Raw genomic sequence first — 24,939 nt, forward strand, 5'->3', positions numbered from 1 at the left:
TTAAGAGGCACCAATGCCTTGCTGTCTGATTTGTCCCAGATCTGGACGGAGACGCGGAGATGCTCGCGCATCCCACCTGGAGAGAATACAGAAGTTTAACGCCTTGCTTCCAGACAGCAATGCCAATTAACCAATCCACTAACAATTTCACCCCTTTGCATACACCTCTCAAACTCTAACCAAACACAACCACAAGCCTACAAAACAACAATCTGCACAAACTTCACTACACTGCAACAACAAAACAAACCACACATAGACTCGCACAACAGCACACGACGACTACCGACCGGAAAACACCCCAAGCCCACCCAATTGAGTTACCAGGCTGAGGCCGCCAACACATCAATGCTCTCTTGCACTTTTCCAGCTTATTCCCACTTACTAACCCGCCTCTCCCCTTTTTCTAGCCGCCAGAGTGCCAGGGGACCACTGCGGTGGTGATAGTGCACTGTACTAATATCCTTTAACATTAACATTAACATCAATGTTAACTCCTTTGAACCAATGTTGACACTGTTCTAAGATGACCAAAAGTTTGAACAAAATATTTACCATTTTGTAAGGAGAATATTGCAGATACTTCCAATGACCGGCTCATCTTAAAGGTAAGTGGATCAGGGGGGCACTGTGCTATTTTTCCTTGATACCATTTGGCGTGGCTGAGGGATGTGTGTGACTACTGGCAGAAGGCAGGGCTGGTGGATGTGAGTAGCAGTATAACATTAAAAGAAATACATTGTATGCCCATTTCAGATTCACGAGGGAGAAGGGACTGTGACATTTTGATGGCCACAGATGCTGCGGAAGGTTTGGGGATGGATCCGGGATGTTGGCATGTGCAGTCAAGGAAAGTGTCATGTCGTTGGGGAAGGTGTGAAGCAGATATGCAGTGGCACTGTGGGTTTGATGTGTGAGGCAGTTGGGGAAAACAGTTAATGGTATACTAACAGTGCATCACAACGCCTTCAATGTCAAAAGAGGTGGCACTGGCCGAAGCTCTGTGTGATTTCCTTCGCTGCTACAGAAGTGTCTTTCAATCGGAAAACCACGTTGCCATACGCTTTGTAAATCCGGCCCAATGTCTTTAAAATCACAGGATGTCCCTCAAAATGAGCAAATGCTCCTTCTGGCTACAAACCCATTTGTTGGTGTGCCTAATTCATGCTCAAAGGTAGTGGAGAAGGCTCTGCTAGGTTCTGTGTTTTTATTAGGCACCCAAATGCGACTTGACTGACATTGAATTACTGTCAGTCGAACATTGCTATGGTTTCTATAGCCTCTTTCAACTCTGACCAATCATCTTTAAGTCTATCGTTGATTTCATCTTATTCCATGGCATTCACACATGTGATTGTGTTATCTAGAACCGTATTTTATCATTTCTCTTCGAAAAAATTGGCTGGTACCAGGTCAACCATTACTAGGGCATACTTTTAACAGTGGGGTGACATTGCAAAGGAAGAGAGAGAGAGAGAGAGAGAGAGAGAGAGAGAGTGAGAGAGAGAAAGGGGGGAGAAAGAGGGTTTGTGCTGCACTACATTTAGTTTTAGAGTGATACAGAGCAGGAACGACATACTACTGTGGCAATAAACCACGAGACTGCGGGCCAATACCGCCCCAGGTAATGCCCCTGGGGCCGTAGTTACAGGCCTGAGCGTAGCGAGGGCCTTAACGAAGCCCCGGGATAATTACCACGGGCGATATTTGCCTGCAGTCGAGGGGCTTATTGCCATTAGTACCCCGGCCTGTTAGACCGGGGTACTAATAGCTTTTGTTTCTGTTCAGAAACACGTTTCAGAACAGAAAAAAAAAAAATGGCTTCCGGGAAAGGGAAAACGTAGTCCATTTTCCCTTTCCATGGCGGCCGTTGGGAGCGGGCATGCTGGAAACACTCTGTTCCCAACACGCCCGCTCCCGATAAAAGAAGAAAAAAGTAAGAAAGTGGGGTGGGGAAGGAAGAAAAAGAAAAAAACCTACCGCGGTCTCCGGCGGGATCGACGAAGGAAGCCTCCAGCCGTGTGGAGGCTTGGAGCGGGGACGGCCCCGCTCCGAGTCTCCACACGGCTGGGGGTTTCCATCGTCCCCCACCGGAGACTGCGGGATAGAAGGTAAGTGGGGTGGAAGGAGGGAGGAGGAAAGGGGAAACAAACCAGCCATAGGGAGGCTCGGAAGGGTGGATTGCCCCGTTTTGAGCCTCCTCATTGTCTGAGGGGCTGCCACGGGAACAGAGTACACGGCACGCGCGGCGTAAAAGGGAATACTGTGTGGTATGGCTGGCAAATGAGCCAATCACCACGCTGTATTCCTGTTGTGCTGCGCGTGCCGGGTACTAATGTATTGTATGTTGCACTATAGTTAATTGCATTTAGTGTCATAAAGACAGCATACATTGAACTCACTATGTTCGATTAGGAAGACTTAACTTTTTGTTAAGGGAGGGTCCACTTTCTTGGCATTTTGTTAGATGATCTTTTTGCAAACCCATTCTTTTATGATCATTAGCCGACTTCCCAAAATAGGTCCAGGCACAAAGGAGAAATTAGGATTTTTGCTGTGCATGATTGTCTTAGTATAGAAGAAATTTGCTTCCACACCGAGCTTGGGGAAATCCCCTGTTCCCATCTTGTCAAATTGTGTGATTCTGCACGGTACATGTTGTTGTGTCACTTGAAACTTTTTCTATAATGCACATAATGTTTTTTGCAGTAATTGCATGCTGACATAATACTTGTTATTACATAGTAGAGAACTTCAGATATTGTGCTGTTACGCCTTTAAGGGTATGGATTCACAACGACAAGACAAACCATTCCCATCAACAAGGAAAGGAAAAACCACCCCCAAGTGGGCATGATTAACCTTATGGCTTTCCTTCTGGGGTTTGCTTTTTTGTGGGGAAGGGGCAGAACTGAAACAAGACAAACTTGTCTGCTGTAAATGGCAGAATAGGGTTTGCAGAAATAGTCTAACGTTGGAAAACCATTGCATTTAGGATGCAGTGAATCACGAGTGATGAGGCTCAAACCTGGCACGTATGCCTGCTCATTTCCCAGGGCAAGTGTTCTGCACTGTATATCTTTTACAAAGACATTGGAAGACGGATATACCAAATAAAAACAAAAGACCATTTGTTGATTTTGACATGTGACGAGGTTACGTCGCCTTATTGAGAATCCTGCTGGGCCCGTTATTCCAAAGGTACATCTCTTCCTCAGCTTTTAAGTATTTGTATTATGGAAATACTGAAATCTAGCTATAGCAGTTCATTTCTTCCCTGCATTGGACTCCTCCTAGTCTTACATGCCACAAAAGGGCCCCTATGATTAATTTACCCCTTCTCGAGTGCCTGTGTTTACAACAGGGCTTTTACCAGTGAACTTGCTTTTGTATCGGGGTGGGGCGAAAGAACAGCCGCTGTGCCACAACCGCACAAGGCAGGGGTGGGTGGTTTATAAGGATTTGGCAAACCCACAAATGATTCAGGACAAAATGTACTGTAGGATGTTCTGCAGAATAACAAGTTTCAGAGCCTGTCCACAGAACATTGTTAACAAGAATATGGCATCCAACGAATGTAAAATAAAGTCAGGCCATCGTCACAGTTAGCTTCCCTAATAAAGACTGGTGTCATACACAGACTATGCTCAATTCTGTCTTTTAAAACACAAGTGGACTGCTACTAAATAAAAGAAAAGAGCATTGCTTATGGGGGCGGGGGGGTGGTGAACACTTTAAGACCCTTTTTTTTTTTTTTTTTTTTTTTTTTTTTTTTTGATTTTAATAATTTTTTTTTATTAAGGTATGTAATATACAATCATATAGTCATAACTTCATAAGCATAATGCAGTGAAACTTTTACATGAGAATAGATGAAACAATGGTAAAGTGGAAGTGTTCCAGTAGAGCAATTAATTAAATACACTGTGTGCAATGTGAAATTATAAGTGACGAGATTACATTTTCCTTTCGAAGTTCCTCTGGCCCAACCTGACTCTGGTGAATCTAATGCTCATCTTGTAAATACCTAATAGCAGCGAGTGTGCTGGGCTGCATTGTTACGTAAGGCCATGATGTGGTCCTGAATGCTGTACTTACCTGAGAATAGGATGCCCGTGTGCATTGTGGGCAGAGCATGGCGCGCGCTGGATTCCAACCCTGCGTCCTGATTGCGGCGTTCACGCCAGTGGGGTTAGAGGTCATCTGGGTTTTTAAAGCGGCTTTCGTGTGGGGGACAGGACACAAGAGCTGCTGCTGTATGCCACACGTGAACCACTGCCCAAGGCAGCGGGTTGAGGGTGTGGGAGGATTTGGCAAACTTGCGATCGCTTCAGAATGCACTGTAGAATGACCCTCAGACTACAAAGTAACAAGGCACGCCCACAGAACATTGGTAGAGTTTTTTGTTTTCAGTGTTATTATTTTGTGAAAGTTGTTGTTCTTGTATTAAAACACGTATATCTATTCATCCATTTTTGAAGACTACAATATGTGGACAACAGTTTATTTTTTCCAGCGTTTGCAAAAAATATGATACATTCATTTCTGCAGTAATAACATGAATATTTCTTAAAGCAGAAGTCGCAGAATAAAAATGTTTCCCCGTGCACTAGAAATATCACAGCCTATGACAGGGAGAGAGAGAGATAAGAGGGATTGGAGAAAGAGCAGCGTGAAGACGAGGGAAGATGAGAGGGAGAAAGGGTGATAAAGATGGAGAATCTCTCCAGATCTCTACTTGTACATTTTCTTCCTTCAAATCACTGCTATCAGGCATGTTAGTGCCATTGGTTTCATTGCAGTAGACCAACACTCAACACAAGAATACACTTTTTGTTAAAAGAAAGTATGTGCCTGGAAAAGATTGCATAAGCTTATCAGTGTTGTGACATAGGACGCCACCATGTCAGGTGACGCCTACGTCACAGAAGTCAATAAAGGGTATGGAGCTTCCCTGGTGTGCGCATGAGCGTTATTCAATGCAGGGAGAACGAGGGTGAGGACCCTCATTTCCCCCCCAACCACGGGTGTTGCTAGGTCTGGAAAAGGTCCGGGGCTATGCTACTTTTGGGACTGTCGGGACTGGGAGCCAGCTAACCTTTTTGGTTGTAACCCCTGAGCTTCTATACAGGGCTACAACCAAAAGACCTGGGACTATAGCCCCCTCAGCCCTCCCTTAGCAACGCCTCTGCCCCCAACAACTGGCAACGAGGCAGGTGTTATTGGGGGTGTTATAGGTTGCCAATGGAATCTAGAGTGCTAGAATGTTAGAGGGATGTTGGAATGTGAGGCGAGTTGCAAGTCAGTTGTAATATGAATAAAGACTTGGTATGACTCGCATTGGATAGCTGTGATATATTCATTATTAACTAAAAGAAACCATAACAGCAGGCAGAGGTATGTCCGTCAGACCATATCAGGCACAATGCCAAAAGCTGTGGCTGTCTGCCTCGTTGCCAGTTGTGGCTGCCTGTGACAAGGGGCGTGGGTGGGCCCAGACCTGCAGATGCAGGCCCAGCTCTGTACTGGTAAAGCGTCCCTGCCCACCACCAGTGCGCCATCCAGCAGCTGGCCCCAGGTCCTGCATGTGGACAAAGGGAGAGGGCCCAGCCCTGTCAAGCGGGGTCCGTTACAGGAGGCCCACTATCTCCTCAGCTTGCGGCCCTCTGTGTTCTCGTGTGGGTGGTGGAGAAGGGGGAGGGTCAGGCCAGTGTGGTACTGTTGACCCACACCCTCTGCAACTTGCGGCCTGCAGAGAATTTGTGCAGCTAGTCGGCAGCTAATGCGCCATGGACAACAGCACCACTGTCCAGGGCAGCACCAAAGATTCAGATGAAGATGCAATGGCCCCGCCCCCAAGAACTCCCTCGTAAAGCCTTCGTATGGGCCTTAATGGCACCCCTGGGGCCCTCCCAAGGAAACATCTTGGGTTTGTTGGATATCTAGTCCCAGAATTTGATGTCACTGGCACCCCGACAAACCCAGGTCCAAGATGGGGCATGTGGGCGGAGAGGTTGGAAATGTTCTTTGATACCACAAATGAAACGGACGACAAGACCATGAAGGCGATGCTGCTGCTGTTTTATGTAGGAAACAAAGTCCATCAAATTTTCATGAGGCTCCAACCAAGGGGAATCTCTTACAGGGAGGCAAAAGACGCCCTGCAGGCATATTCTTGACAGCTGCTCAAAAGGTACTACGAGAGGTTTCATCTCTGCCAGGAATACAAGACCCAGCAGAGTCCTTGAATGCCTATCATGCTTGCCTCAGATGGCTGGCGATGCCTTGCCGCCTCGCCGACGAGACCGAAAATTAACAGGGTGCACATCATCCAGTGGTGTGCATCCACTGCGCTACAGCGCCAAATCCTGAAGGAGCAGGATATACCCCTTGCCAGAATCTTGGAACTAGGATGCACCCAGGAGCTGTTGTCATTAAGAGCAGCCCTGATGGAAGTGGTGTTAAAGTGAGCCCGGCCCAGGATAGCGCGTGCATTGACTGCACGGGGACAATCACACCCCAGGAGCAGGTTCAGAAAGCAGAACTGCCAAGGCCCGCCCAAGCAGTCTGAAAACTCACAGAAACAGTGCGACGCATGCAGAAGCTCAACACTGCATGTCCAGGCATGCTTGGTGATCGGGTACACATTTGCGAACGGTGTGGCATTGTAAACCATTTCGCCAGCATGTGCAGGTCAGTTCACTAAACCCCCTCCAACTCCGCCCGACTGCGTTCAGAGAGGATCGTGGCTGTGGAAGATGAAAGCAAATCCGTTCTATCCAGGCTCGAGGGGGCGGCTGACAATGAGGATGGCTTGTTTTTCTTGGCAGTCTGGGGCTGCAAAGGAATTTGAGGTGCCCTGTGTCCATTTTGACCACTGAAATGCCAATATTGACTGATAAAGGGGCGTCAGTCTATGTCATGCTGGCAGCCCAGTTGAAGCGTCTCCGCCCATCCCCCATGTTACACGCGCCCTGGATCCAGAATTTCACCTATGGAGGTTCATTACCACTACTTCTCCACAGTGCTTTCCGGGTGAAAATTTAGCACAAGCTCACGTAGGGGGATGTATGTTCTATGTGACGCCGGTGGCCAAGGACATGCTATTAATCTCTGCCACCGGCAAAGACCTGGGGCTAGTGCAATTTATCTTCCAGGTGCACCAAGCGGATGTTGACAGCCTGTTGCTACAGTTCAATCACCTGTTTGAGGGCATGGGATGCCTCAAGGGGCCACAAGTGCAGCTGCATGTGGACCCTTCTATGTAGCCCATCGCACTGCCCCACCAGCGCACTAGATTTCATTTGCGGCAGAAAGAGGAAGAGGAGCTCGCCAAGATGGAGCAGGCGGGCATTATAGAGAGAGTGGTGGACCCCATGGGTCTCACCTATTGTTGTTGCCAACCAACCTAAGTGCCCCAAAGAGGTGAAGATCTGCATGGACATGAGGCTCCCCAACAGGGACATTTGCAGGGAGCTCCATCCCACGTCCACACTGAAACATTTTGGCCAACCTGCAGCGAGCAAAGGTTTTCTTGACACTGGAGCTCAAGGCCAGTTACTGCCAGGTCCTGCTGCATTAGGACTCAAGGCCCATTACCACCATTTCCCCACATGTGGGGCTGATCTGCTACAGGTGGCTCAGTTTCAGCATATCATCAGACCCAAGGCTTTCCAGCAAACGATCAGGGGTGTGCTGGTGGGTCTGCCAGGTGTACTTAATGTGAGCAACGATGTCCTCGTCTTCTCGAAATCGCATCAGGATCATCTGCTATGGCACACAATGGTGCTCAAGAGACTCCCCCAACATGGGTTTACCCTGAACAGGAGAAAGTGCAAATTTATGCAATCCAGCGTGGACTTTTTCGGGTTTATCTTTCACAATGGTGGCCTCTCAGCCGACCCCCGGAAGGTTGATGACATAAAGAAGGCGACTGCCCCGGTATCCCCCTCTGAGGTGAGGACCTTCCTCTGCATGGTCAACTTCTGCAGACGTTTTTTCCCTCATCTTGCCACCCTCACCGAACCACTGCAAGTGCTAATGATGGTTTAGGACTGGCAGTGGGGCTCGTCTGAAACGTAAGTGTTCCAAGCCACCAAAGAGGCCCTGCTGCAGATACCACTATGGCGCGTTTCAACCCCACTGGGCCCACCAAGCTTGTTGTGGTTGCCAGTCCCGTTGGTCTGGGTGTGCAGGTCGACCAACAAGGGGGCAGGCCGCTGGTAGCATATGCCAGCAAAGCACTCACCCGCCCGCTGAGGGACAGGACTCAGATTGAATGAGAGGCATTGGTCGCCCTGGGCCTGAAAACACTTTCATGTCTATGTCTAATACCAGCGGTGACCATGTTCACCGATCATAAGCCACTCATCACCATCATGACCAGGTCTGCGCCCCGGCTGCCAATTCAGTTAGAGAGGTGGCCGTTGCATCTGCAGGAATACAGCGTCACCCTGACCTTTCATGCTGGGGTGGACAACTCAGCTGATTATCTCTCTCGCCACCCAGAGGGAATGGGCAGGGGGCGCATTCTCCGATGATGAAGACACTGTAGCAGTTGTGGCCATGATTACTCTGGCAGCCGCGCCCAAGCTCCTGTCTCTGGATGACAATGCTGCTACAACAATGGACAACACTGGATTACAGGACTTGATCGGACAGCTCCGTTCAGGCCAGTGGAAGGGCTTCCTGTCAGGGATCCAGCATTGCATGCCAGAGGCCCAGGCGTTCCTCCAGGGTCTGTGGAATGTAAGGAGCAAGCTGTCCGTGGTACATGAGTGTGTCCTGCTGCAAGGCTTGCAGATTGTGATACAGATTCCTTTCCAGGAACAACTCCTTGAGCTGGCCCACATCGGGCACCAGTGGGCCAGCAATACGAAGGCTCGCCTTTGGGGAAAGGTGTGGTTTCTGAAGCTGGAGGCCAGGGTGGATGATGCCGTAAGCAGATGCGCATGGTGCCTGGTGGTGCGTCCGGTTGTGAAGGAACCCCCCATATTGTCCCCGGTCGGCGCATCGGCACCATGACGCTCATTGAGTGTTGACATTGGCAGAGTTCTGCAGTCCCAGCACCTCTTAATGGTGCTGAATGAGTATTTGAGGTAACTGTATGCACAGTTAATTGAGTCCATAGCCGCAGCTGTTGTAATACCAGACCCAGGGCGGATGAGGGGGTCCCAGGAACAGGAGAAAAACAGGGAGACAGACCATCCCAGCTGGGCTCACTACCAATGGACGTGGGAGATTTTATGCTTGCACGCAATCGGCACTCGACTCACAAGTGGTGCCTGCCTCACGAGACGGCCCTTTGGAGGATCACAGGGCTCCATGGTCACATTGGTGAGCAGACAAGAATCCTTGAAGAGGAACTGCAGCTGGTTCTGCCGCTTCTGGGAGTCACCGAACCGGAGCCCAGACCCAGCGGACAAAACCACAGGTCTGACGCCGGCGACACTCGGGGTGGAACAGTGGGGCGAGGACAGGGGCCCCTCCCTGCAAATCTGCAAACCTGTGGGCAGATCATACCAGTACCCCCAACGGTCCGCGAGGAGACCACCAGAGAGACTACAAGTTGTTTTGGGTGAATGTTGCTTTACCGGCACCTGTATGTTGACTGTATTCCTGGTTATGTGTTTTGTTTATGATGGTTGGATGGGATATTGTGAAATGGGATGCCACCATGTCAGGAGATGTCTACATCACAGTCTGAATAAAGGTAACCCACGCACAAGCATGCGTCAGTCCCGACAGAACTTCCCTGGTGTCCGTCTGAGCGTTATTCCATGCTGGGGGAACCAGGATCAGGACCCTCGTTTACCCCCCAACAATGACTTCCTGCAGGAACAAAAATCCTCATGTCAAATTGAAACAGACTCCTGCCCACCATTCTTTGCCAGCAACCTCTTTCCCGCCTACAGGAATGTAATTTGTGAAGACTGTAGACCGGGAGCAGCAAGGTGAATGCATTACAGTTAAGTTATTAGGGAACCCATTAGTCGCAGGAACCATGAAATGCCTATTGCAACAAATGAGCATCACAAAGAAAAAAATCTGACTGCAAGGAATTCCGAGGCTGGTGTAATTAACAGAGCCTACTGCTATTCAACTCAATGGCACTCATTCGACTTATCTCAACTGGATGAAAAGCTCATTTTGCCCCAGTGGAATAAGAACATGTCCATGCTGGTTGCTCCCAGATCTTTACATTACTCCATAGATTGCTAAAGGTCAATATTTAGTTAATTCATTGTGTATAACAGACTTAATACCAGAGAACAGCCTCTAAGCGCAGGACCGGGATTTGAACCTGGGTTGCTCTGCTTTGTCTATATGTTGCCCCTGAGCTCTCCACCCAGCCGGGCATGAGCCTGATTCTGAAAGAATGGCATAATTAAAGAAGTAACGACTGCACGCGTTTGGTTATTTCTGAGAAATACCTATTACAAACAGCCCCTTCCATATATTAGTGTCAGGAGTGTGCTTCCAACACAAACATATGATAGTCACCACGCATCAATGTGGGTAATGTGAATGCATTTCACGGTGACAGGCCTTGGCTGTGAAATGTTATAAAACGTATTTCTGTCCCTTTCTGAGGTTTAGAAATGCAGAGGTTCATACTATTGCTGACCCACAAATAGAAAAATGCATAAAAGAGTCTGAAATGACCCTCTCGGGCATCACATATCCCCTAGCACCTGTTCTTTACAGGCTGAAAAGGATGCTAATGTTGTTCTCTCATTTGTTAATGCATTTTCAAACGTGAAAAATACACCCCGCCCCCTTAGGACACCCGAATGTGCGTGTCCACTATCTACCACTTGACCCCAGACAGGGTTCACAAAGAAAAACAATATTCTGACCATAACATTCCTTCCTACTTGAAGTTGGCACTCCTGTTCTTTGCACCGGAACTGTACTGACATTTCTCAAATGTAATATGACGAAAGGGCCAGCACTCAAGTACACCTCAAACCCCTGTGTTATCCCGGATGCTCACAGCAGTTGCTAGGATAAAAATATGTACAGAGCAAGCTGGCAAATCTGGCGCACAAGCTGTGCAAAAAGGAGATTTACACAATTGCAAGGGAAAAAATGTCTTCCAATCTTTATAATGGCTTATATCCGTCACACCACAATGTGCTGCTACAAATTCACTGCTGTGTCAAGAAAATCTGCAGCTAATCTTGTGTATGGCATTCATAATAAATAACGCCACACCGCTGAAACACAGTAATGGTATGTGCTATGGTAAATCCTTATCCAATTTACAAAGGGTTCTATAGCAGAGAACAAGGTTGGATGAGAAGAAGCCACTGTTGTGAAATGCAAGGTTTAGGTTATATTAGCTATTCAATTCTCCAGGGTTTTTTCAATTCTCTGGTCCATGTTTCTACCTCCCCTGCATCATCTGGTCTTATATCCCCATCCCCTCGCTGACACGGGTCCTCCGCTCTGTAAATCAATGTTAAAACGTTTCCTGATCATGTGTGTGCCACAAATGCATTGTTTCCCCTGTAATTTGCATTAAATAAATAAATAAATCACATAAAAATGATTACTCCTTCAACAAAAGGCAAGCGAGGGCGTTTTAGAAATATGCTGCGTCACAGGCATGTATTGGGGCTCTCCGTCACTTCAGTGAATGGAACAGTTGCACAGCTGAGCAGCAGAAGCACACATCAGGAAATTGACAGCTTCCGGTGTCGCGTAAGGATGGCTTCTCTTTCATAGCTTTACATCAGAAGGCAAGGTTGAATGTGACCCGGGTGGATCAAGGTAAGGGAAACACGAGTCACAGATTGGCCCAGACATCGAAATTCTCATTTCCAAACGAGGTTAAGATGCTCCGCGATGGGAGCAGAATAGTGGGGTTACGGGTGTACGCAGTTTGAATAATAAAGTAAAATATATATTGCACGCTTAACATGAAGTCAGTAATAACAAAGATTGCAGTTTTAAATTGGCATTATTTTTTTGAAATAACGCCCATCGAATGAATTGAAAAAGACAATTCCTAAGGTCATAATTGATATTATTCTCCATTTGGCATTTGAAAAGGTGCACTAATCATACATCACAGGCGTGTATCTACTTTGCGAGAGAGGGATATGAGTGTAAGAGGCGCACGTGCAGCGGACATGTTGAACATGAGACCATGCTGTGCGGCAGAGGGGCTCCTCCCTGACAAGGAGTGCCTGAAGACTCTGACGGAAAGGGCTGGGGCCCTGGGTGTGCTCCAGCTCTTTGAACAAGTCCATTTTCTTTTGATGTGTAGCTTTTTTTTAACTCTTTGCGTATGCATGCCTATTATTATTAAAGACTAAAGGCTCATGTCCTTGTTTTTCTCTCTTGATTGTAACATTCGTTATTTTTCCTACTCCTTTTCTGTTATAGCTCGTAGGTGGTGCTTGAGTATCACCTGTGTGGCAAACATGATGGCATGGGAGTTCTTGAAAAGCAAGCGTTGGTTTGTGAAGATGGACACAATACGTCCACGTTTTTTTGGTCTACCTCCCCGCCCAGTGCTCTCCGCTGTGCATGCTCAAGGCAATGCTCCCCCCCCCCACACCTCTCCATGGCAGCCAATACACACCCAGAACACTGCTCCAAGGGTTTCCGTCCACATCAGATTATGTGATGTTAAAGGGCTGACATTTTGATTTTTAAGCAATCTTGTTAATTGCAGCTGTAATGAGTTCCTGGTGTAATAAAAATGTATTAACCAAGTGTGCGTTTAGCCAACTGATTCAGAAGCAATGTCTTTCTTCAACTAGTTTAAACTTTAAAAGCATCCAATGTGTATACTATTTAATACTGCTTATGCACAGGGAACTGTGGAATGCATGTTGATGTCATCTTCCACACATAATAATGTGACATTTTTCATAGGCCAGTACCATTTGTTCGGGACGTGTAACGGCATGACTTTCAGTTTCGGATCCCAAGACAAGTTGAATGTGGCTATATAATTCCTACTGGCTAAATCTGTGCACTTGCCATCTGCCCCTAGATATAATATACACGTTTTAATCCACAATTCAGCCCTCAACGTGTCTAGATTCCAAATGTTTTCCCCCATTTTGCTATGTTCTAGATATCTAAATATTTAGTGACAAATCAAAATTACCTTATTGGTTAGAGGAGATACTTGGACACTCATCATCAGAGCTGCAAATGGCCCCACGGTGAGCCAGTTCTGGATTGCTAGGCAATGCGCCTCATTACAACTGGGTTAACTGTGCCGGTAAAGATTCCGTCGCCGTTATACCCGTACCGCCTCATTACGAGGTTTCCTCGCGGGACCCGCTCTGGATGTCTGGTCAGACCAGACGTTCTTTGTGGGTCCCGCGTGGGGACCAGCATGCAACAACGGGCCCGTCATTAACGGGACCGTTGTTAGCATGCTCCCCATTCGCATTGAGCCCTATGGGGCTCAATGGGAATGGGGATTGTCTGGGTCCGGGTTCCCTGAATGGGGAAATACTGGGCCCTCCAAAGTTGGAATGGCCCTGTATTTCCCCATTCAGGGACCACCGACCCGGACCCGAGTTTGGAGGCAGACATGCCCTTATTAAGGGCATGGGTACATGCAAACTCGTAATGAGGACCAATAGCTCTTTTCAGTCGGGGACTTGTGCATCAGTCATACTCGTTGTAAGTAGAATGGGCCTAAGGTGGGTTCATGGCAGCATCTGTGCGCACCTGCATGTCCTTTTTGATTGCATCTTGCAAGAGGAGAATGTGGTGAATTTGATTGGCTTTCATAATAGCGAGACACACACAATTGGTCTACAAAAAATCACTGTGGGGAGAAATCATGAGGCAAGGTAGTTCGAATGTGGGCTGTACTGGGCTACTTTTTGAATACTTTAACATGTTTATCTTTACATCCTTGCACTGAATTCCGGTTAATAACAAGCATTGACAAAGCCACACACTCTGTCCATGGGGTAGACGTTAAATAGGCCTTTGTCAGTTACTACAATATATTTCCATCTACTCACACCTTTTGTCAGCTGTTGCCACATGATGGCCTATTAGTACCATTACAGCTGTGAATGGCAAATGCCTAACCCTACACAAAAGCCAAACTGATAACCTTGCCCATGCCTGTCACTTTTGTTTTTGCAGTGGATTCTTTTTCCAGGATTAGTTCAACATTGATCCTATGAAACCACAAAGCAAATATTGAAAAAGTCTGCAGCCAGAACTATTGGTTGCCTTATTTTTCAACCCAGGTGATAAATTAAGATGGAGAGGATTAGACAAAGTAATCTCTTTCCACCCACCGCGGTGCTAAATAGGGCCACCTGGGCACTTTTCTCTCAGAATTTCATTTATGTCTGGTGAATGAATGAATACTTTATTGAATTATCTGGATATTGAATTATTGATTTATTGAAAATCGAGAACATCACACTTTAAACTGGTCATTTCAAAAGCATTACCCATTTAACATTTTAAAAAGTTACCCAAATCCACTCGTAACGATCAAAGCACAACCTTTTTGCTGCCCTACCCATGTGGCAGTGTCAAAACCACTAAACCAAATTTGATTAGATTGCCAGCCGTCTTGCGCAGCGCAACAAAGCCACTCTCACATAGTTAAATCATTTAAGGATAAAATCCATGTGCCGGTGCCACCGGCGGGTTGCTGCCGGACCCGTAATCATTTTCCGGCGCCTGACTTCCTGGTGCCAGCAGCTCATTATGAGTCCAGCGGCCTATGAAGTCAGGCGCCTGGAAATGATTAGTCTCCATTCCCACAGAGTCCTGTAGGACTCTGTGGGAATGGGGACTAATAATTTCCCTGGAGGACTCTATGGGAATGGGGACACAGGAGCACCGGCACCGGTAGCAATGGTGCCGGTGCTCCTGTGAAGAGTCTGCCTACCATGGCCGCTGCGCATGGCAGGGTCAGACCTGTCGGGTACAGCGGCCATGGCAGGCAGACACAGAGTTTGCCGATCTGGAAACAAGGGTGCCAGTGAGTTTACCGGCACCCTTGTTTCTGGACCAGCAAACTTCTAATGAGGCCCTATGTCAGTGTAGTTCATAATAAAATACAAGGCCGCCTCGCAATCCCGAATGTTGTTCAAAATAAGATTTCGACAGTCAGGTGATGGGATTTTACCTACACTCACCCAACTTCTGTGCTACCTCTCATTGAGGAAAACACACTCAGTGAACCCAGCGAGCGGGCTGCTCTCCAGTCCTCCTCCTGGTCCTCTCCTTGTAAACCCAGATTTTAAAGCTAGCAAACTTGAATGATTCAGTGCACCCACAACCACAAACCTGTAACACAATCTTATCAGGCCCACCAGCCTTTTCTGGGATTTTTCCCGGACCATGTGCAGATGTTTCTTCCATTTCCCACTTCTTTCAAAGACTACACCCAGATAGCAGAAAGAGTCCACCACCTAAATTGCCTCCCCATTTAAAAACCAGGAATAGTTGATTTTATTTTTACCTTTACCAAAAACCATAATTTTGGTTTTCTTGATATCCATGTTTAGCTTGGTAGTACTAAAGTATTCAGTGGCATAATCAAGGCTGAGCTGCAGCCCCCCAGTGGTCTGATCTATTAGGGCAGTATCGTCAGCATATAATAAGGTTGCAAAAGGCATCTTCCCAACAGACCCGGGGCAAACATTCGACCCCAGCAATATAGGGTTAACATCTGCCAGAAATAAAATAAACAAAAGTGGGGCCAAGAAACAACCCTGTTTTACTCCTGGCTTTGTGGTGAACTTCTTTGTAGGATGTCCCCCATTACTACCCCTGACCACTGCCACAGCATTAGTGTAACTCCTTAAAATCAGGTAAAGAAGTTTGAGCATGATCTTTATATCCAGTAAATTTTGCCACACGAGCTCCCTGATAACCAAGTCTAATGCTTTCCCCATGTCCAGGAAGGCCAGGTCTAACCTACCCCTCTTAATATTTCTCAATCAAAACGTTTAAAATAAGACAGTGATCCATGGTTGAGAAAACACTCCTAAACCCAGTTTGCACGCAATGCGCCATGTGATTAGAGCTCGTCCACTCTTCCACTCTAGAGTTCAATTGAATAGGTCCAGAGAGAATTCTGCTCAAGCACTCTCCTTTTCCTTATCACCCTATGCACAAATAAGGAAAAATCAATTTCACATGCTCAATTATAGAAAAATCTTGGTTTTATATAAAGTTACATGGATCAACATGAATTGAGTATTTGAGACATGACATCAAACGGTGTTTAAACGGTCATACAAGCATCCCCACCAGAGTGCCTGTGGCAATAATCACCCATAGCACGGACATCATATCGTACAGCGCCCCGTCCTGAAGAAGGCCGTGTACAAGATGAGGAATAGCAAGCCCACCTAGATGGCTGAAACACCCCGGTGTAGACACACTTTCCAAACTACAGTGTATCATCGCTGTCCCCCACAGGAAGAATTATTGTCACTTACTATGTTGTTTTTTGTCACAATGCTTAATCGTTTTCCTGCAAAACACTGTCATTTGAGGTTTTGACAGTTAAGGACCCATACTTCTGTTGTCCCACACGCACAAATTGTTGTCCTGACAAAATGTATGTTCTTGTGTGTTGTTAATGTTTGCTTGTACGACCGTTTAAACACTGTTTGATGTCATGTCTCAAATACTCAATTCATGTTGATCCATGCAACTTTATATAAAACCATGATTTTTCTATAATTGAGCATGTGAAATTGATTTTTCCTTATATGTGCATAGGGTGATAAGGAATAGGAGAGTGCTTGAGCAAAATTCTCTTTGGACCTATTCAATTGTTCCTTTTGTTTCGTAAGCAGCCCTGCTGGGCAGAATAGGTTCCAAACCAGGAGCCCAATTGTTAATTCACTCCAGAGTTCATACATTTATTAAACATGTTACTAGATATATCTTACAATGAAATGGGGTGGTAACAATGAGAATCATTAAAGGAACCCTTTTAAAAAATCGTCAGTATTGTAGCATTTTTCCAGGAGAGCAGGATAACACTGGTACAAGAGATTGCATTAAAAAGTTTCACCAGAATATTTGACCAGCAATCACACCCCCATTTTATATAATCTGACCACAGCCCATCAGATCCGGCAGCCTTACCTGCTGAGAGGGCTTTAATACATACTACTATCTCCTCTTTGGAGAAAACAATATCTTCTAATCTGCCATCTACCCATGTGATGTATCCCTTCACATCCACATCAAACAGGATACTGGAAAAATGAGAAACCCACCTTCCATCAGCGATTACTCTCATTGCATTTTCCTTCAGAGATTAGAATCCCCAAGCTACAAGCCTCAGAAAATGGTATTGAACGAAAATACCGTATATAAAGTCCCACATCACCTAAATTACTGCGTTTTGGGACTACAAAAATCTTATATTCCGAAATACCGAATTAGGGGACCAGCGGTTGCGGGGGTGTCCCCCGCTCCCCTCATTCAGTATTTTGGTCTGGGGGGGTCACGTGGGTGTCCCTCACATACACAACTACAAAATGTTCCCCACTGTGTTTGATTTCTTAAGAGAAGAAAAATTGTTTATAGTGGTCGCATGTACCAACATGGATATCACGCTGGGTAGCACCAAAACAGGAAAAACCCTCAGCGTTTTATTTGATAGATGGGCAAAGTATGTTTTTTTTAAAAAAACATTCAATATGAAAACATGACTGAAAATGCTTGACGAAGAAAAAATAGAAAAAAAGCAAAAATCCTTAAGCTAAGGGGAGCTGTACTAGCAAGTGGTGTATTACAGTTATGACAAAACAGTGCTTAAACTTAAAGTTATGCAAATCATAGAAAACATTTTCAAACCAAATGTGCCACAAAAGTCAAGGAAGTCATATTTAACAACATAGAGAAACATCCAAACAGTATAACAGTAAATACTCATTAATTATTGAAAACAACATTCCATTAACTAACTGAATCATTGACAACATTGTTGACAGTAAAATTGATAATCTAATTCATCCAGCAAGATTCATCAATCCTCCAAGAGTTGTGTAGTTGTTTAAATGACACCTATTTGTTAATTTGTGTTAAATTCAGATCACAGAGATTATGCATCATCCCTGTGTGAGTGTACACTCTTGGGTCTTGTTGTCCACTCTTACTTCTGCCTAAGTGGTAGTACTTATCACAAATTGGTTGAGGGACCCCGGTGAAGTTGGTAGGGTCCTGCCTCACATTTCAGTGGATGACAATAATAGAACAATGAAAACACCTTCCTCAGGGCAGATGGAGGGGGAAGCAGACAACAGGAAAAGGGTTCCATAGCGTGAGTGGTGACCTGTGTAGTCAAAAAATTCCCTAGGCATTTTCACCCTAATTACAAAACATGGGTTGCAGTGGATAAATAAAATCACGTATTACAAAATGCGAACCTATTCGGTTTGTGATTCTGATTTTGGTTTTTGTTATATTAACGTACATCCCTCCAAAATATCTCACAATCTTTTGGGGAAACAGCTTTCTCCATCTGGTCCCATTGCATCAGTGTGTGCTCTCTCAGAACGCTAAAAATCAGCAAGAATTTACCCAACTCTAGCGGAGGAAACAACATTGGCCCACTGCTTCTGCCCCAGGTGGCAAAAATACTTCTGTGCAGGGGCCATGCCTTACGCTTCCTGTGTGGAAGGTTGACTAAGATGCTTGAACTCTAAAAGAAGGTGGAAGTGATCACTATCCAACTGGGGGCTCACCTCAAAGTTAATAATCTGTGGGAACATAAAGCAATCACCAAACAACAGTCAATTATTGCTCTGCTCTTACCACGTTCAAAGGTGTTCCTTGGTTGCCAATCCCCAGCATACATCCTGTTTAGTTTCACAAGATTAAATGCTTTAATTAGCCGGTCCAGCTCCCTATCATCAATGTGTTTATTTAATTGATTCCTAACTGGGATTCCACCCTGTTCTTCCGGCAGGAGACATTCGACCCCCAACCCGGGGATCAGCCCCAGTTTGGCATTAAAATCCCTGGCTATTATAATGTTGGAATAATCATTATGTTCTAGCAACACCTACAGGCCTTTCCTTCATGGGATCTCCCACCCCCCAAAAATGCAATTTCTTGTTGGCAGGTATACATTCACCACTAACAGGCTCTTTTTGTCAGAGGACGATTTCAGGCTAATAGCAACAGCAAACTCTTTTACTCCCTCCACTCTTTCCAGCACCCAAGGGAGAGATGTCCTGCCCAAAATTAGAACACCACCCACTTAGGCACCCTTTCAACAGTCTTTTGGCTTTTGTGGCAAAGCTTACATAATCATTGAAAGGGGAAGCCTTCTCAACCCAAGTCCCTTGCAAACATGTGATATCATGGTCAGTTATGACCATTTCTCCATCAATAACTACATCACTCATACCAGCCACATTCCAAAAGATCAATTTAAGTATGGACCCACTCCCCACTACCTCAACTAAAGATCTCCCAACCTACAAGATGAAGAACAACCATAGACAGGATATTTAGCCCCTCTGAAGATTACAAGGCTTTAGTTGGCCTCGCTGACTGAGTACTCAAGGTCATTTGGTGCAAAATCAGATTCAAAACAGCTTAATCTATGTCAGGCACACGAATAGCACGCCAACCCCTCTCTCGTCCGCTGGTACAATAGAATCAAATCAAGCATCATGGTGGTTGGAGATCTTGGCCATCAAATCCAAAATGATCTCTATGCCCTTATTTGCCAGTTTCTCCCTGCACTGTATCACACATGCTCTAATATATGGATTGTTAGACCTGTTATGTAGATTACACCACCTGAAGTACATACAATCAGAGAGGATTTGAACTGTGGATACGGTCTTAAAGGAAATGTCACTGACACCAAGAATCGACTTCAAGACATTTAAAAAAGCGCTCTTATTAGAGCTGTTATTGCCACGTGTCAATCCTTTAAAGGTGCAGATCAGGTTCAGATGTCTATAGCCTACCAATGAGTCCTTCCAATTGCATTCTGAACCTTTAGTTTGGGACTTAGACTTCGTCTGCGGTACTTGTTTGGTCACTCCCAGATGTGCTGGGGCTGATGATAATAGTAATGGCACAGGCCTGGCAACCTGCAGTACTCCTGCACCCGCACCCAGGGCCGGAATCCGCACACCTGGGGGAGTGGCTCTTGATGCCACTGCAGAGGACACCAGAGCCATGACTGCACAGAGCTTTTTTGACCATGCCACATGAGTACTTAGAACGTCAGCGCCCATTGATGCCTTCTCCCTCTGGCCAGTGTTCAACAGGGGGGTTTCCCGAATTAGTGCTTTATCCATGTCCAGCTGACTGGCCCTTTGGATACTACCATCCAAGCTCAGCTCTGAACTTGCCCATGGGATGTCGGTGCCCACTGGAAGAATGCTCATACTTGCACTAATATGTCGCACTACAGGGACCTTCAACAATGGGTTTGCCCGCATTGCGCCCCGCCCCTTCAAGGGGATCACAGACACCAGGTGTCCTGGCGGGAATGGTAGCCGGGAAGCCAGCTTGTTTATAATCCCTAGACATAGCTCTCTGGACGCTTCGGGTTGTACTTTTTTTCAACCCAGGTGATCAATTAAGATGGCGAGGAATAGACACAGGAATCCCTTTCCACCCACCACAGTGATAGGTCACCTGGGCACTTTTCTCTCAGCTTTTCATCTATGTCTGGTGATATTGGGATGGGGTTGTGTGCTGGCCCTGCCTTGAGCAGGTTCTTTGTAACCCCCTGTGATGCCAGTCTCCCGAATGACCAAATCAGACGGTGGCAGGTGTTCTGTAGTCCCTGCAGAGGTGCTCTAGACTGCCAGCCAGATTCATATTATGGGTGCCATTACCAATGCCGTCACACATTCTCTAATTACATTTCCCATTAAAGTTGAATTCGGTTGCGTTGCGGGGCCCCCCACCCCCAGTGTAAGTGAACACAGCAGCATGCGGTGGAGGCTCAGCTCTGTCAGGAAATTCCTTAATGGTTAGAAGGTATTTTCTGGTGATGCATGTGCGTGCTACACAGTAGTGACATATCTGTGAGTGCTCATTCCTGTTGCTACTGGGCAATATGTCACCGCCTGCCGCACTTTGCTTCCTCTGCCATGCGCGCCAACAGAGGAGACGCTGAAAGACTTCTGGATATCTGCTGTGATCTGCTGATTCTAGGATTACATTCTGGATTTCTCCTCGGATCTCCTTCCATGTGTTTATAGTACACTGCTTGTTCTTTTGCTCCCAAACATGCATTCCACAGAAGATGTTCATCTAGCCTGCTCTTTGCAGGCCGGGAATGGGTTCAGGAAACAAACTACGTGAGGCTGGCTGCTGATAAACTTCATTAAGATGAGAATGTTCTTTTTGACTATGACCATTTTAGGGGCAACTAAAGGGGTAGTGTGGTGGCTACTTGTTCAAAGGGAAATTACCTCTTTTAATTAGCAATTTTTTGTGATTTGAGGGTAAATCATAATTCTCAGCGATAGTAATATAAAATTGATTTTTAATAGGATGCGTATTGATGAATTGTATTTTAAGATCGAAATATGTTATGTTGTGTAAGGTTTATTTTTGTAAACCGTATCACAAAAAAAACCTTGATTGATCACACCTGAGACTTTGATCATTGGTGAATGCTAAAAACCTGAGTTTGCTTCCGTTTAGCCTTGATCTTTGAGGTTGCGCTCACTGTTATGCCTGACTCTCTTTGTTGATGACCATTCCTGATTCTGAGTTTACAGCCCTTGGTACCGTTTCCTTGTATCCAAGGCATGCACAGTTTAGCTTCCTACTTACTTTTCAGAACTGACAACACTGAGATACAGAGGCCGTTTTGAAAGTGCATCGTGCTTCTTGAATCAGCAATGTTTGTCAGTGCACTTGTTTGCTGAGCTAGGATGCGTTCAGCTGTGTCGCCATGCCTTAGCTTGCACTGCTTGCAGCTTTTCCACGTTAGAGCCGTAGGCCCCAATCACTTTCCTCCCGGGGGTGAGAGAGCTAGACACCTGGGTGATAGTGGATTCTGTTCCTTGGCTTTCTCCTGCCCAGGCTTCCTGGGTCCCCTGCTTATTGTGTGTGGTGCACCATGCTGTTTTATGTCCTTCATGACTTCCCATGTTTTCCCTCCTGCCCTCTTCTGTTCTACTCCTAAACCTCCCCATATTTACTGTTTTAAGGTATTAAGTGCTCCACCGACAGCCTGGCTTGTGTCCGTCAGGGCGGTTATAGATGGCGTTAAGTCAAATTTCATAATATTGGTGTTGGCTTCACGGAGCGTTTTATTGCACGCCTGTGGCGCTGCCCTGTGTGGGACGCGCACGCGGCGGCGTGACGTTGCACATCGCCGCGTGCAAGTTAAATAAACGGGGCGTTCCCGGACGCGACAGAGCGACCGGGGAGCCCGAACTAGATGGACGTGTGTAGTGTGTGGTCTGTCTAGTGTGGGGGCTCACGGGCACGCACGGGGGCCAGGACCCACCCCCAACAACGCCCTACAGGTGGGTTTAGCACAGACAGTGCTTGCAGTAGCGACTGCCACCGAGTAGTTTACTGAGCGTCCATGTGACCACAGGGAGCTACTGGGTGTCCACCCCACCTTCTCTATCAGTATTCCTGCAGCAGCCGTCTCATCTTGCACCATCTAAATGTTATTCTCCATGCCGAATTGCTCCTTGAGTGCACATTCTTCATGATTTCTGACTTCCTGAATAATGACTGTAGAAAGCACCCGTCATGAGTCTGCCCTTGGCAACAGCCTTCTGGGATAAGAGCCTGGGGGTTCTTAGCAAATCTCAATTTATTATGAAAGAAATTAAGCCCCGCATGCCACAGTCCTCGACTTGACATTCATACGGGCAAATACTGAGGTAAATTGGGAGTGCATATAATTAACCGTAATTAAGGAAACATTACAGCGTGGCACAGTTCCAAGTCGGTTTACCGGTACCAGATCCGCACATGACATCCTAGAAAGAGCAACACTAGAGCGGAAATGGGCTGAACTTGAAGCAAGCAGCTGCCCTGGAAAAGGACGCCCTAGCAATCTGGGCGTAGCATCATAGAGAGGTCAAGAAATAATATTAAGAATAAAACGATTGAAACGCAAATATCTTGACACTGACTAAAGCACATGCGACCAATCTCTAGCATGCACGACATCCGGTAATTTTACTTCGGCAGTCTCTGTGTATAAAATGTGAAAGGTATTGGGGAAGTAAAAAAGTGTATTTAGGACATCAAAAAATAAAGTACAACACTTCTAGGAAATGTTCTAGAACTATTTCAAGCAATTGTGTAGATTGATCTGATGATAGCACACAGGTGTATGCTACTCCCATTCTGCTGTAGACGTGAGGAATGTCAGTCTTCCTACAGGGATACGTCGGTGGTGGTTAGGTGGGGCACGGCCGCTTGCGAGCCATGTTGTGCACAGCAATGGAGGGGAATATGTGATGTGTCACCACTTCCTCTAGTCCCCCTTCTCGGATAACGCAAGCGACGAGGAGGTGGTGTGTTCTGCCTCCACCTCATGTGCAAATGTTACAGGACCATTACGTCCCCAGGGAATCATTGGGCCTCACTGCAAGTTTGGAGATGCCGGTGGTGAGTCCATGTTTGGCAATAACAGAATTACCAGCATTTGTCCTGCAAGCCAAGGTCTGTGTTTTGGGGAAAGTGGAACAATCACCACCAGCAGAAACCTGGAGGAAAATCCCTCGCTGTGCCTGCAAAAACTGGTGGAATTACAGCAGCAGAATTACCAATACAGCAAATTCCACAAAAAATTCCCATGGATTCCGGTCAACTCCAAAAATGAGGATTTACCCCAACCTTCCAACACTCTTAGGACCCGATTCATTTTGCAATAAAGATGTTGCACTGACTTTGCACTGCAAAAATACAATTCCATGAATCAGGGTTTGTGTCGGCAGAGCAAAGTCACTTTTCAGCAGTGCAAATTCACTTAGAACCATGCAAGCAATTCCATGAATCGGGCCCTTAATCCCATTGTAAAACCACAGCGCCAATGGCCGGTAACGGTAATCAATTGTGGCCGTTTTTCAGCGGATTTTCCATCAAATTACTACCCAAATTGTAATCAGGCTCATTGTGTGCTAATGACAGGTAGAATCACACACAGATGTGTACTATTAAAACCTCTTGCGGGTTCCAGGATTGCAATATGATGCAGTGTATGAAGACAGTGATCTTGTATCCATTCTCCAGCAGATGTCATTGGTGTGTTTGATGATTTCCATCAGATTTGCTTCAGTTTCGCTTTATATATAATTATAGTTTTTATGTATATTTATAGTTTTAGTTTTCTTAGCTTTGTTTCGCGCTCTGAAACACCTGTGTATGAGCGCGATATAAATAAAATATCATATTATATCATATTGCTTGGATGATATGTTGGACACAGGGCGAATAGGCAGCCAGCACTTGCTGAGTGTCAACCAGTAAACCTTTTACTTTTGTGATCAATTTGGGGAAGGTGTGTTTTCTGTATTTTTTGGGGTACATTGAAAACATGGAAAGTAAGACTCTGAACACACTCCTACATTTAGAATCAGAATTAAAAAATAATAATTTGTAGCTGGACAAAAATAGAAAAAAAATTCAAGTAGTTTTGCTTCTGTACTTGGTGGACTGACCAATGTGGATGGGGGAGATTGGTGTGTAACTTTCAGAATTTCATTTGTCCAAAATCTAAATAAATTTGCCCAAAATCTAAAAAAAAAGAAAAAAAAGTAAAACCCCTGAAATCCATTTTGAAAAAATAAGCTACTTTCACACCCTTAATTATTTTGCAAATACTTTCAATATTAGGGTTTTGGGTGGGAGGCAGGGGAGTGTTTTCTGAATAAATTGAGGACCTCAGCAAAGTATCTGTCAAGCTTTTGAGTACACGGCTTGGTGGCAAAAACACATTTGAATCATAATCAG

This window comes from Ambystoma mexicanum, chromosome 9 (genome assembly GCF_040938575.1).
Source record: "Ambystoma mexicanum isolate Mex_15411 chromosome 9, UKY_AmexF1_1, whole genome shotgun sequence".
Taxonomy (NCBI): domain Eukaryota; kingdom Metazoa; phylum Chordata; class Amphibia; order Caudata; family Ambystomatidae; genus Ambystoma; species Ambystoma mexicanum.